The 15,414-nt window shown below is 45.5% G+C and overlaps 1 long non-coding RNA gene across 1 annotated transcript; it reads right to left on the bottom strand.

Moving 5' to 3' along the window:
* Positions 1 to 7,483: 7,483 nt before the first annotated feature.
* LOC106811772 lies at positions 7,484 to 9,472 on the bottom strand. Its single transcript, XR_001394199.1, has 3 exons — positions 9,381 to 9,472; positions 8,963 to 9,106; positions 7,484 to 8,576 (listed from the first exon to the last, which is right to left on the bottom strand). It is a non-coding gene; the product is annotated as an uncharacterized LOC106811772 (long non-coding RNA).
* Positions 9,473 to 15,414: the final 5,942 nt, after the last annotated feature.

The following is a 15,414-nucleotide window of genomic DNA, read 5'->3' as shown; positions in this document are numbered from 1 at the left end:
AATGTCTTCCGTTGAAAACCTGTGACTCAGGATACTTTTTGTTGGAAATGTCTTGTTTCTTAAACCCGCTTCCTCTGTTTGACTGGAGTCGGCCGTAATATCTTCACTATTCAGCCACCAAGTGACGCTACCTGCTGGGTTACTGCTGTCCGATACACACGAGAACTGTAGCGTTCCATCCGGTGATGAAGAGCTGTCTATAAGAGACATGGCAACCGACTGTGGTGACACAAGCACAGTTAGATGACCCTTGTCAGATGAAGGGCCACTACCCGGCGCGCCCGGGTGATCCTGCCATACACAATAGAACTCTGCGTCATCTTTCTCGACTCTCACGTTAGATATTAGCAAGCCAAAGTTTCCTGTGCCGTACCTGTTGTCGTCAATGTAGTAATATCTTTCTTCATTAATAGGACTTACGTAGGAACCGTCTCGATACCAATAAACTAAAATGGGTAAATCTTCCCCGGAATTGAAACCAAGGTCAATCGTGCAGTGCACCGTAACACTGGTACCTTCAACTGCCTCCGTGTAATATGGTTGCTGCAGGAACTGTGTCATCACCGCCAATAAGGCTGAGTACAATACACACACCACAACCAGTTCCACTGCTGCCATTGTTAATCCTGTCCACTTCATCATAAACGTCATCATAAACGTCATCATAAACGTCATAGCTATCTAGTCACAGATTGGTTGAGAAGCGCGCACCCACCAAGCGCTAACACACCTCAATTCTAAGAAAACTGCATGCCTGGTTAGAACTGGTCTGGATTGGGTAAGACTAATCCCCGGGCACTCTGGCAGGGCGAGCCCACAGTGTAGGGGTGGTCGGGTAGGGTAGGGTCGGGTAAGGTAGGCCTAAGTTGAACCCTGACCCTAACCCTAACCCTAACCCTATCCCTATCCCTAACCCTAACCCTAACCCTAACCTAAACCCTAACCCTAACCATACCCTATCCTACCCGACCACCCCTACATTGTGGGCTCGCCCTGCCAGAGTGCCCGGGGATTAGTCTTTTCCGTCTGGATTGAGCCTAGAGGCTAGCTCATGCCCAACCATTAGTAAACAATATTCTAAAAATATGACAACTACTGGCGTTTACATAAACCCTGTTTGCCACGCTTCGTCTTCGATAACAAAATTGATACTTGTAAAGTTATATCTAATCGAAAAACACACACGACACACACGATCAAACGATTGTTGACAGAGAAAGCAGGTCCTTCAACTGTGCTTCAACCTTTGCCACTCAGGAATGTCTCTGACATTTAAACTGTTATATAGTAATATGTTAATCTTGGAGTACTAATACCTTCCACAGATGGAGCCACTGTATGCAGCATGGCTAATCTCAATACGAATATCTATTAAACAAGTCTCATCTGCTAACCAGTTTCTCTCTTTAATTACTCACACATCGAACAATATAACATGGTGGCAGCGGTGTAAGTGATCCATGACCCATCAGAACCAGTTCATGGAAGGATTCATGTTGTATGGAGTGAAAGGAAAGTGAAGAGGAATGCACTGGAATGCAGCCAGCCAGAAATCCTTTGTTCCACCCGGATCAGCAGACAGCACATACAGTAGGCAGCCGTGCAGTAGTGAGTGGAGTGACAGCAAGCAGGCAGGCAGTGATGATGAACATTTAATGACATTATTCTAAAGTAAAAGTAATGGCAGCACATGTGATTACTGCATGATATAGGATTTCGATCCACGTTCATTGCCTGAGATCTCGATCTGTGGCATGTCTGTCCCAAACTCCTAGGAGTGCAGGCATATCTTGCTGTATCATAGCCGTTATTTACACTACTCACGACGCAAGATGACAAACCCGGGAGTCCAGATGCCAATGTTGAATTGGCATCCCGTCGACCAAACTGGCATACGAGGAGTGGAGACTTCTCTCAAGTATTGTCGTCATAATACGTCGATGAGGAAAGCAATGGCTTATGGTCTTGTTGTATCCGGGTTCGCGGGTCGCGAACTGCGGGATACATGTGGCCTGCTGAGCCGATCGCTGAAGAAGGCAGCCAGCGATAGACGTGTGGTTCGGCAGTTCGAAGTCATCTTGTCGGTAGCAAATAAGTGCGTGGTTGGGTCTGTGACGTGTTATTCGCTCGAGTCTGGCCTCCTCAGTGCAGAGCGAGGGGCGAAGTGGGTAGAAGCTTTTCTGTCAAGGCTGAAAGCGAGGCAGCAATCGGGCGATTCGCGGACAAGCAATTCGCGACGAAATGATTACATGTCTCGAGTCAATCATAGGAATCGTGTGGCCAGGGTGTGATGAGGCAAACCGCCTCTCTCGCAAGAGGGAAGATTGAGTTGGGAGGGCCGTCAGGTGGGCGGGAGCACTACCAAGGCGCGTGCGAACGTCCGTCCTCCTTCGCAGCGCGAGTGTTCAGTGGAGCCGGATTCAGACGCCCAGAGCTCGACACACGATGAAATGCGACGGTATGCGTGGACAGCAGTGACCTAAGAAATGCCAGGTATGGGAACAGTTGCAGCAAATGTGGAAGGGAGACCACTTGCAGTGGTTTGATAAAAAGGAGGGGAAATACCACAGAGACGTGCCGTCTAAGAAGCGGCAGGGAATGCGTGCGAGACCCCGCTCAAGCAGAGGAGGCCGGGATGTGTGATTGCGATCAACTGCTATCAAGGCGCGACGTCACTCGATGTGGTGAAGTAATTCGTTAGAGAGCGGGCCGCCGACGTGGTGGGTGGGGGTAGCAGGTAGTTGTTTGTCGAGTGACTTCGTTCAACGGAGATGCAGACTCGATTTTATATGGGCGAAGACTAATGTGAGGAGCCACTTGGTGTCGAGGCAGAAGGTCAGCCTCCGGTAAAGCGAACAGGGTGGCAAATGGGGAACATTTTCATTGCTCGATGTCTATGTTAGCAGATGTGGTTTACTTGAGGATGGAGCTTGACGCGATACGCGTTAAGATATGTGTGAGAACAGGCTCGTAGCAAGGGGAAGTGATGGGCTCTGCTATGGGCAGTGACACGGCGTGCGGGCGAAGGGACTGTCGTAGGAGAGAGGGGAGTATTTTGGTCTGGGGATTTGCACAGTACTAGTTTTTGGGGCAAAATCAATAGAATGGCGATTCGAGTGTGGTCTTTGTGTGCGACACAGGGGCCCGTTACAGTTTCTCTATGTTGGGGAGGACACTAGGAGAGTTAGGTGATATTTCGGTTGTGGAAAGCGAGAACGTTGTGGTGGGACCATGGTGAAGAGAGCCCGACGATTCTGCTTCGGCGACGTTCGTTCGGTGTGCGATGAGGTGTGAAGCTTCGGGGGGCCAGGCCGGAAGCTCCCATCGTGGAGACCGGCGCTACGGCTTCAGCAGGGTTGTTGTCAGGAAGTGGTGGTCCGAAGGGGTATGTTGGCCGCATGCCAGTGCGCGGGGGGGTGAGCACGATATTGAATTGAAAGACGACGCTCGTGCATCGTTGCGCTAGGGGAAGGATATCATATTGGGGGTCGAAGAGAAGAGGATGATAGGGTGAGGGTCTTGAAGGAGGGATGGAAAGCTTGGCGTGTAGGCAAATGTGTCAGAGGATGAAGCATAGATTGAGGGTGGGTGAAGTCGCGCTGGGCGGTTAGCGCGCCAAGGACAGCGGAGAGCTACGTATATGCTTGGATCCAGGCCCTGAACAAGGCGATCAAAGCGTACGTACCACAAAACACCACGCTCGAGGGAAATCACTCATCAGTTCAGTGGTTCGACCGTGTTCTCCAAGCTCGATGCGAAACACGGATATTGGGGAATCGTACTGGATGAGCAGCGCCCAGCTGTGTCTTCAGAGTTCGGCTCGGCAGGAAGAGGGCTCAGGTTTGCTGGGGCGGCTCCTTTCAGCTTATCGGGTGTCGAAAAGGCGTCTTTCAGCGAGACGATAGGATGACATCATACGGAGCCGGACCGGGATCATGGGGAATTGCCGACGACATTTTGTGGCGGCATTGGCAGAAGACGGGGCAGAACATGGATAATGGCACTGGTGCTGGGTCGTAGAGCAAGCTGATGGGTGGAGAACATGGTGGTATTGGGGGGGGTGTGGGTGTGACAATCTTGTGTGTGATGCAGTCAGGATAAATGCCACATCCGTCAAACCAGCATCATGTTTTATGGCTTGATATGGTCGAAGGAAGGCATGAGCCCAGATCCTAAGAAATGCGATGAAATACAGAGGCGCCCCGCCCCAGAAAACGTCAAGGATTTGCAAAGTTTTCTTGGAGTTGTGCAGCACTTAGCACCGTTTATTCCTCACCTATCCGAGAAGACTCATGTGTTGCGGCAGCTCCTCAAGAAAACGTCCGACTGGGTGTGGGACGCAGAGCAGCAGGCGGCATTCGTCACCCTCAAAGACGCAGTGCACGAAGAACTGAAGCTGAGGTTTTTCGACCCACAAAAGCCTGTGGAGGTCGAAGTAGACGCTTCTTCCGTCGGACTAGGAGCAGCGCTGATGCAAGACAAGAAGCCCATAGCGTTTGCCTCGAAAGCTCTGGTGCCAGCGGAAACGCAATATGCAAACATAGAACGTGAGCTCCTCGCAGTTGTGTATGGTCTGGAAAGGTTCCATACATACGTATACGGAATGCCGCTAACCGTATACAGCGATCACAAGCCGCTGGAGAACATACAGATGAAAACGCAGCTCAGTGAAGCACCGCCAAGGCTACAGAGGATGCTACTACGTATCCAGCCATATGATGTCACGATAACGTGGAGACCAGGCCCCAAAGTGATGTATGCTGACTACCTGTCAAGGATAAGTCCGTCACAAGGCCCGGAGATTGAGCTAGAACACACAATTCACCTCGTTCAGATTACGAATAATCAGCTAAGCAAGCTACATGAAGCCACAACGAGCGACGCTGAGCTCTCGGCTCTGAGAGAACAGGTGATGATTGGATGGCCAGCGGAAGCAAAGCTGATGCCGAAACTAATACGTAGCTACTGGTCGATGAGAGATTACATCTCAGTCGAGGATGGAGTCCTATACACAGGCAACAGGATCATAATTCCAGCCTCGATGCAGCCAGAATTCCTGGAACGCATACATGCAGGACACCAAGGCATCACCAAGTCACAGCTACGCGCCAAAGCATCCGTCTACTGGCAAAACATGATGTCGGACATCGAGAAGTCGTGCAAGGACTGCGTCACATGCCTGCAAAATGCCCGCAGCACAGTGAAAGAGCCCATGCAGCCGCACGACATGCCATCCCAGCCATGGGACACACTGTCGAGTGACCTGTTCGAACTCGACGGACACATGTTAGCTCTCGTCGCTGACCAGTTCAGCAAGATGCCGTTCGTCCGAGGTTTGACCACGCAGACAAGCGCAGAGGTCATCAAATTCTGTAAGGACCTCTTCTCGGTGCATGGAATTCCGAAACGGCTCATCACGGACAATGGGCCACAGTACAACTGTGCCGAGTTCCGGAATTTCGCAATGGACTGGGAGTTTGAGCACATCACAAGCAGCCCCCGATACGCTCAAAGCAATGGCTTCATTGAGAGAATGGTCGGCATTGTCAAACCTGTCCTGAAGAAAGCGAAGCAGAGCGGCACGGACCCAAGGCTAGCGTTATTGTGCCTACGCGCAACACCTCTCGATGCAGGCTTGCCGAGCCCTGCCGAAGTCTTATACAACAGAAAGGTTCGCTCCAACCTTCCTGTTAAGAATGACGCTACAGCAACTGACACACTAGTATTCGAGAGGCTGACAGCAAAGAAACAAGCGAGCAAAGAGAGATACGACACACATGCCGGAGCAGAACTGCCAGGTCTGTTACCAGGCATGAAAGTCATGGTTCAGGAGCCAGGGAAGTCACACTGGGAACCAGCGACCATAACGTCGGTGTGCGACGAGCCGCGATCGTACATGGTGCAGTCCCCGAATGGAAGCGTGGTTAGGAGGAACCGGAAATTCCTCAAAGAGCTGAGCCCGACCGCGAGCTCTAAGCTCTCATTCGACCAAGCCCCAACTAGCACTCCCCCTGGACCCTATGCCCCTCCTAAGGTAGCGCAGAGCAAGACAAAGTCTGTGCGCTTTAGCGAGCAGGTGCATCATAGCGACCAGACCACACACAATGGCCCGGTGCAACGAACATCTGGTCGACCCAGGAACAGACCAGCAAGGCTCATTGAAGAAGCCTAACATTCATGAACACTTATAATTAGTATTGTGTATACTCGAGTGATATCTTAGTCATTTCGTATACGTTTGTTCTTTTAACGTTGCTCAGAGTACAAATAATATTGTGTAAAGTTAAGCCATTTAAAATATGCTAAACTGTGCAATATTTAGCATTAATGCTAAAGTACAAGTTCTTTCATATATTCATTGTGAACAGAGGGATGTTATATAGTAATATGTTAATCTTGGAGTACTAATACTCACCACAGATGGAGCCACTGTATGCAGCATGGCTAATCTTAATACGAATATCTATTAAACAAGTCTCATCCGCTAACCAGTTTCTCTCTTTAATTACTCACACATCGAACAATATAACAGCGTTTACACTACGTCCTGCGCCGTGTAACAGTCGGTTTACAATTCGTGATGCTGAGTTCTGGTTGTTTTGGCCGTGATCTGGTCCAGTAAAAAAGGCCGAATACAGAGAAGGAGAGGAGCATGAGTGTAGAGAGGATGAGTGAGGGGTAAAGCAGAAAGGGAGAATAATGATGAGGAATGAGATAGAAAAGGGATAATGATATGTAGGAGGAGGGCTTAGAAAAGATTGAAGGGAATTTTCACTCACGATATCTAGCATTTTTGTATATTATCTTTTAGCTGTATAATATAGCTTTACTATGTCGCTTTTAACTTTAAATTGTATATATATACATATCATAATCTTTGAAAGTTTAAAATGCTCCTACAGCACAATGGTGGTTTATGTAATGGTGGTTAGGGCACCTAGCTATGCTGCCTTACATAGCTATTAACAGAACAGCGTGCAATTCACGCTGTATAATAAAATAATACAGTCAACCTCGCTTAATTCGTCATAACTTTATTCGTAGAATACCTAATTTATACAAAAACATGCGGTTCCAATATTTCTCTTCTTTATTCCCTTTAATTTCCATTGTATAATTCGTATTCTGTCATTTGTAAGTCGTACAAAATTCTCTGTTCCAATTCAATTAACATTATTCCATTCAAAATGACACGTGTAATTCGTAGGGGATGTTTGTTTATGCAAGCAACATTTTATCTTTGAGAATATTTATAAACGCTGCCACTCGCTCAACAATTAAAATGAATAAGCCAGTTCGTAGTTACGCATTGAGCATGCGCGAGATTCGGGAGTGAACTTTTGCCAAAGGTCAATTGTACATAAACCACTCGCTGTTTCTCTATTCTGTGTGATAGCAAGTGGAACCGTACTTACTGTATTTGTCCAAGTTTGAAATAAAATGAAAAAAATTTAACCAAGATTTGCTCAATATAGAATGTGTGTAAATGTGTAAACTTCAATATAATTATCTTTATACATGTAGAACAAATACATGTTATTTTACATCGCTTCTGTATAACATGCGTGCATATTATGTAGCATACAGCAAGTGTAGGGACGTAGTTGGTATGTAATAACAGATGTTACACAAGTGCGTACGAGCGAACGCGTGATCCAGCTGTTCAGCTATGTACAAATAACTTTGTAAAAACTTTCATTCATAAATCGTTGTTTACACGAATTATCTATCTATTTCGTGGTTTTTACGGATTACATAGAATTTGTAGAAAATATGAATGAGGTCTAATTCGTTGATTACGTAATTTGTTGAAAATGCCGTGGTACCGTCTGATATGAATTAAATGAGGTTGTCTGTATTATCATTATGCAAACCTTTTTAAATGTTGTGCAATAACAGTAATGCTCAGAATATATAAAATACTTATGCAACAAATTCCAATCAATCAGTTTATTACAAATTAAACAGCACAATGCAATCACAACTAGTTTAGTCTTAACAAGGTTAGTATATCTTAACAAGATTAGTATGTGAACATTGCTTCTTAGGGTTAGGGTTAGGGTTACTTTCAACATTGCTTCTTATTACAGTCTCATTGTGAATTTGAAATTGAATTTGAAATTGAATATTTGAAATACAGGGTTGCCAATCTGACCAAAACTTATCCAACCAAAAAGATCTATCATTTTTTGCCTGCTGATATCACTGGCTACGACATGCATTGCATATCCAGCATTTAGAATGTGGTTGTTGTTTTTTGCGAAGGCAAGCTAGGTGATGCCAGTTTAGGCAGCCATCGCAACAGAGTGATATCTCTTCCTCATCTTCATTAAAATATTTAGAACATATCGGGCATGCATATTGTGGGTTACTTTTCTTCTGTTTTAATACATCATCTACCACTAGCCACGCATCTACTGTGAAGAACAATTTAACACTGAGAACATCTACGTTCTCATCCAGAATGGCACTGGGTATATTTTCTGGCTTGGTTTCCACTTCACTCTCGTCTAGTAGAACATGTCCTCTCAGGGCCTTTTCAGCTGCATCTGCCCCAACCAGCCAGTTTAGGATAACTGAAACAGAAATAACAAAATAAAATGAATGTGTCCCTATGGTCATGTGAACTTATTTTACTTTATACGTGCTATATTGATTGTCCAATTATCTGATTAAAAAAAATAAAATATTTCATTTATACTGAATTCACAGTTCTGAAGACACCATTACTAAGTCATGAAGTTCTTTTAAAAGATAAAGACTGAAAGGGTGTAGCCCGCATTGGCTCCAGAGCTATGCTAATCAATCTTTGCTATCAAATTTTACCATGAGCACAGCACACACCACCTGCTTTTGCCTGATTAGATGGTAAAAAGTCATGGAAAAGTCATCTTTAGTTATCACTAAGAGATTCTGATGGCTTCTAGAACAACCTAGTTGTAGACTGCGGTGACATACTTACTTTTGCTCTTCTCTTGGGGGTGCTTCTTGCTGAACAACTTCCCATGCCTTTGGCTCTTTCTTGGGAGACCAGCCACTGTCAGTTGTGCCCCTTTAGGGCGACCCCTTCTCTTTATCCTTGGTGGCAGCTGAATCTCAGTCAGAACTAAACAAGGCAGATACACAATATATATTGTACCTTATTAACATAAATACATATTTTTTTACTGACGAATTGTCTTTTCTTGACATTTTCCTGAAACTGCAGCTGTGAAATTACTGCAGTATTTATATTACATACCGCGCTATATCCCAGTACAAAGATTTTTACTGTACCCAACTTTTTTTTCTCAAATCAACGTGAGAATGATTGGCCAATTTTTTCCCGAATGATCATTTGTCACATGAATTCTCTTTAAGTTTAATGGCTTAATACTAACCTCCCAAAGAAGTGTTGCCGATGCCCTGGGCTGCCGTCGAACTGCTGCTGCCGGGGATGTCGTCGTGTCGTTCCACGTTGCCGATGCCCTGCGCTGCCGTCGACTGCTGCGCCGGGATGTCCATCGTGTTCGTTGCCACGTTGTCCGATGCCCTGCGCTCCGTCCGAACTGCGCTGCCGGGGGATGCATGTGCTTACTCCGAGCCCTGGCTCCGCGATCTGCTGCGGAGCCGGGTCGTCGCACGTTAGTGCCCTGCGCTGCCGTCGAACTGCTGCTGCCAGGGGATGTCATCGTGTGTTCCACGTTTCCGATGCCTGCGCCCGTCGTACTGCTGGCTGCCGGATGTCATCGTGTCGTTCCACGTTGCGCATGCCCTGCGCTGCCGCGCGAACTGCTCCTGCTGCGGGGATGTCATCGTGTCGTTCCACGTTGCCCGATGCCTCTGCGCTGCCGTCGAACTCGCTGCTGCCGGGATGTCATCGTGTCGTTCCCGTTGCGATGCCATGCTGCGCTGCCGTTCACTGCTGCTGCCGGGGATGTCCATCGTGTCGTTCCAGCGTTGCCGATGCCCTGCGGGCTGCGCGTCTTAACTGCTGCTGCCGGGGATGTCATCGTGTCGTTCCACGTTGCCGATGCCCGCGCTGCGTCGAACTGCCTGCTGCGCGGGATGTCATCGTGTCGTTCCACGTTGCCGATGCCCTGCGCTGCCGTCGAACTGCTGCTGCCGGGGATGTCATCGTGTCGTTCCACGTTGCCGATCCCTGCGCTGCGTCGAACTGCTGCTGCCGGGATGTCATCGTGTCGTCCACGTTTCCGATGCCCTGCGCTGCCGTCGAACTGCTGCTGCCGGGGTGTCATCGTTCGTTCCACGTTGCCGATGCCCTGCGCTGCCGTCGAACTGCTGCTGCCGGGGATGTCATCGTGTCGTTCCACGTTGCCGATGCCCTGCGCTGCCGTCGAACTGCTGCTGCCGGGGATGTCATCGGTGTCGTTCCACGTTGCCCGATGCCCTGGCGCTGCCGTCGAACTGCTGCTGCCGGGATGTCATCGTGTCGTTCCACGTTTGCCGATGCCCTGCGCTGCCGTCGAGACTGCTGCTGCGGGGATTCATCGTGTCGTTCACGTTGCCCGATGCCCTGCGCTGCCGTCGAACTGCTGCTCCGCCGGGATGTCATCGTGTCGTTCCACGTTGCCGATGCCCTGCGCTGCCGTCGAACTGCTGGTGCCGGGGATGTCATAGTACAGGCTCTCCTGTAGCGCGGTGTTGCATGTAACACCCAGCTCCGGCAAAAAGTTATGACATTGCACTGTTCCTGTGTGTCCCTTCTGTCACTATAAATCTGCCACCCTTTGACAGAATTTCATTCATGGAAAGGACAGATTCTAATACCTGCTGAAATTCTCTAGTAGGCACTTCAGACAACAGTGAAGCCAAGTTGTTTGTGATTTTAAGAGCTTTCCTGTATTTTTGATGCGTGTGATGGAACTTGTGTGGTTTCGGATGCACTTGAACGGTGGCAATCTGTGTTTCAGTTTGTTGTCGCTTGTTTGAGAAACGCTCCGTGACTGGACACATAAAATGCCTTAGTCCAGCGTCTGTGACATAGGCAGGGGTCAGCTGCAGGCATCCCTAAATGCATTCTCACAGCAAACACGTGTTTGCACGGAAGTGCCATCGCCCTGCTGAAGCCACAACTGCATGAATCACCGTAGGATTGAGTAGGCCAGCTGGTGATCTGATGCAGAAAGCTCCAGCATCTCGTTCCTCCACAGTCAAACTATGTGCTTTCTCTAGCTGGGTTTGACAAATTTAAAAGCATATGGTGTCAGGAGATCCATGTAGACTTCTTCTGGAGAGTTACTCAAACCACGATGACTTGGAACCTGAAGGGAAAAGTAGTGTTTTTTATTCTAATTGCTGATTTAAGCAACCTAGTACAATAGTGATACTAGTTTAATATTGTTGTTTGTTACGATGTTAGTTTATTGTTACGAGGCAGGCCTCGATGCTTATTTTCCATATATGTTGTTTTGTCAGCAACAAGAAGCCATACTGCAAAATTAACTTGCATGGGCCGTTTCGGTCATCTTTGAGCTGACAATGTGCTTAAGCTTATTTTTGGTTCAATCGCATATCACATTACGTTTAAATTTATGGGAAATCATAATGAAATTAACCACGATTCCCCACAATTACTCTCACAAGAACATAACTCGCGAACCCTAGGTTTCCATTTTCCTAACTATCCATTTATCTATATTATGGATCTTCATTGAACTAACCTTTTGTAACACTTTCAGTGCTCGGTGGTCTTTTTCCACAGACATGGACTGAAGTGCAGACATCAGATCTGTGAGAACTGGCTGTTCACCTGTTTTTAGTGATTACAGCTTTCAATTCTGGTTGAGACTCTCCACCCGGTTATTAGTGTTGGTTCAGTAGATTGAAAGCTTCAGTCTTCAGACCTTCCACCCACTGGTGACGGATTGAGTGCCACTCCTTGTTGAAATAGTCTATCACTGCAAAAATATTCTGAATTTATAAAACGACCAGTAGAAATGATTACAGGCATTAAAGAACTGCTGTGGTCTATCCAATATGATCATTGTGTTACGTGAAACATTGAGTGTTATGTAGCAACAACTCATGAAAGTAGTCTACGCGCTGTTGGTTGCCATGAAACTTTCTAGAACTGTATAAACCCAAACATGGTTAAACAATCGCAGAATGTTAATTATAATAAATTTTAAAGTACAAACTGTCTAACGTGTTATTGGTTGATTAACATCAGGACTAATTTCAGACCACAATGTGAAGTTAGAAGAAGGAAATTGTACACCAATTTGCTTCTTCTTTAAAAATTGTACTTTTGCGTTGTCCGCCAATTTGAATACAGTGTAATTATGTTTAAGTTGGCTAATTACGTACTTAAGTCGGCCAATTATGTGATTAGTTAAATATGTACTTAAATCGCTTCGCGAAACAAGTCATAATTACGGGAGTGATTTAATCATAATTAAAGTTAATCATGCTTCCTGAAACCAGCCCCAGTATATTAACCATGTGGCAGTCAATTTAAATGCTAACCTGTTTGGCGAGCCGAATCCTGAAAATGGTATGCAGCACCTGTATTCTTCTTCACTTTTTGCGTAGGCAGCTTTGTCAACATTTCACGCAGGCCTGAAAAAGACAGTACAGCTTTTTCTAAAACTGAATCACCAGACACTTACTCTTTCGCACATCAACATTTTCATGGTCCTTTCAATGTATGAGTCAGTAAAAATGGTAGGTCAGCGCTGAAAGTTTTACTCATAGTACGTTAGACCATGTCCCCACAAAATGTCTGATATCTGACTTTTCTCCACACTGCCCTTCGGCCTCTAATTTCACACTGGTGATGGGTATCCTCCCTCACTCTATAATACCGAATATCAGAGCATAAGTTTAGCTGCTGAGATTTGTGCCACATTCTGTATTTCCACCTATACTTTAAAGGGATAGTAGACTCTAGGATTTTACTGCATACAACTGTACTTACTGTATAACAAATCGTCTATACCCACACGTATTTGTTACCAGATACCGAATTTAATTGTATAATTCTTACACATCAACGCTAGCAAATTTGAACGGTGCCATGACACCCGCAACCTGTGCTGCCACCAGAAAAGTTGCGTATTTGAACATTTATTTTGCACGTTACAGACCGAGGGCTCAATCACAAAATTGCAATTATATTTATACCTGAATGCTATTTAACCGAACGATATTCATTTTGGGCAAATTTATCCATATTACAACTGGTCTACAAGCTGCATCTGACTTCGCCAGATGACTAAAGCTCATCAAACCGATCCAATTAGTGGTGGCCAACTAATCAATTTCATTGACACTTGCTCTGGCTGTCTTCCAATCAAATGATCGATCAATCATAACTTTGCAGAATAAATGACTTGGCAGAATAAAGCAGCAATCTGGAATGGTGCACATTTTGCTTTCAGTTTGTATAACTACATCTCGTCGTGTGCTGGAGTTATGCCCATTTTATCTGTGGCTGATTTCCGCGTCGAAGCGTGCGGAGTGTGTGGAAGAGACAGATCAAGAGTGAGATGCCGGGCATCTCCTGGATCATGACGTCCCTCTCTACCATGTCTTTGTCGGCCATCACCACTTGCACTCCTTCCCAGGCTGCTATTTTTCCTCCTTAAATTCTTATCATGTTCTCCAAAGTGAGTCGATCTTCATGTTGTACTAGGCCATAGGGACCCTATCTCACTTACACCTAATAAAATAAGTAAAATAAGTTTTACTTAATTGCAATTTTTTTTAAAATTCTGAGCACCATTTTTTACATTATTACAGAGAACTTGTGGCAAAAGTTTGTTTTCAACCTTTTGTAGTTTCCAAGAAATATCGTAAGTTTTTGTTGTCATGTGATACACCTAGAATATTTCACAAATAATTACTAAGCGTACATTACAATCTTTTTTTTAGATCCATTGAGCCGTTCACATTTACTGCCTGTATTGCTTGACTGTATTCTTAAGAGTATCCTAAGAAAATAGCTTGTAAGCAGTGATTCTTGACTTTACTTTAGTAAATAAATAAGAACAAGCTTAACAATGTGTAAAAATAATTTCCATTTCCATCAATGGCCATCAGAACAAACATGTGCATTCTAATATCGTTCAACTTGTATGTTGCATCGATCAACTAGGACTTCAGGAAAGTCTTGAAAGGCTTCTTCATTTCTCTCAGTTTGGAAGAAGATACCCGTAATTACCTGCCTCCAAAAGGATCTCTACTGTGCTCTGCCCTGGAAAAGAGTTTGACAACTATTAACTAACACTAGCAGTCTGCACGAAAAAACTTTGAAGCCAAGTCCAGCAATCCAGAATACACTGGCCCCAACCACTTTCCACTGTCCACACCAGCCCATGGCGGGCCCTCATTGTCTACCCGCATTACCGCATACACACACACAACGAATCAGGTCAGGCGCTATATTGCAAGAAGAGGACTGTCAACATTAGCTAGATGCATGTTTTATTAGGAGGGATGAGATAGAGGGGAGGAGGTAGATGAGAGTACAACAACATGAGGTCGAATACATAAAAAATACAATTGAAATGAGTACATGGTTGAAATGCAATGGTGTGATTAGCAAGTTGATTGCCCGTAGCGTAGAACTAAAACCAAAACCCCAGGCATTCAGCGCTGCTATGTAAATCATTTTCACTAATCTGAAGTGTAACATGTGACATACATGTACTGTCTGTGTGCGTCTGCGTGTGCATGGGTGTGGCTATGTACAGCTGGGTGTGGTGCTCTATCAGGCCCATCATCATATTCAAATGAATGTTGAATTTTCTCTCTTTTTTCACTGGCACGTTGGGCTTATAGTTTCACAACATGAACAGGCCGCGATGGAATTTCACTGGCCTCTGGCTTGCATGGGCCAGTGGCTAATTTTGCAGACTGTTACAGTTATAAAGGAATCCGACAATCGGCTCCAATCTGGAATATAGTATGTACATATTTGCTACAAAGAATTAGCGCTGATAGGAATGGCAAATCGAAACAAACACCCCACATTTCTACCTAATGTATCCCTTAATGTGTGAATATCTATTTTTTGTGTGTTTCAAAATAAATAAAACATAAATACTACGAAGGCACTTCTGCATCAGCTCCAGTAATGTCTGCGCGTCATTAGATGGCTTGTTGGTTTGCCGCCAGGTTATGAAGGTCTTTGAGGAGATGACGCTTTCCTGTCTCTTTGAATCAGCCGATCTTGCAAATAGTTTTTTTTGTTTCATGAATGTCGAGCCTTGTAACAACATTTTCCCTTTTCAGGTCGGGTTCATTTTCCTCTGCCTGGGTAGGTGCTTGTATGCATTCGTAAAAACCACCCATGGACTTTTATAAATAACTGTTCTATATTTTACGCATTAGAATTTTACTTAGTTTTTGACAAAGAGGAATAAAAGCACCACAAATTAAATGTCTTGATCAGGCAATGAAACAAATACA

This window comes from Priapulus caudatus, unplaced genomic scaffold (genome assembly GCF_000485595.1).
Source record: "Priapulus caudatus unplaced genomic scaffold, Priapulus_caudatus-5.0.1 Scaffold573, whole genome shotgun sequence".
In the NCBI taxonomy this organism is placed as follows: domain Eukaryota; kingdom Metazoa; phylum Priapulida; class Priapulimorpha; order Priapulimorphida; family Priapulidae; genus Priapulus; species Priapulus caudatus.
Note: the sequence above shows the minus strand (reverse complement) of the source record. Positions and strands in the feature narration are given on the sequence as shown.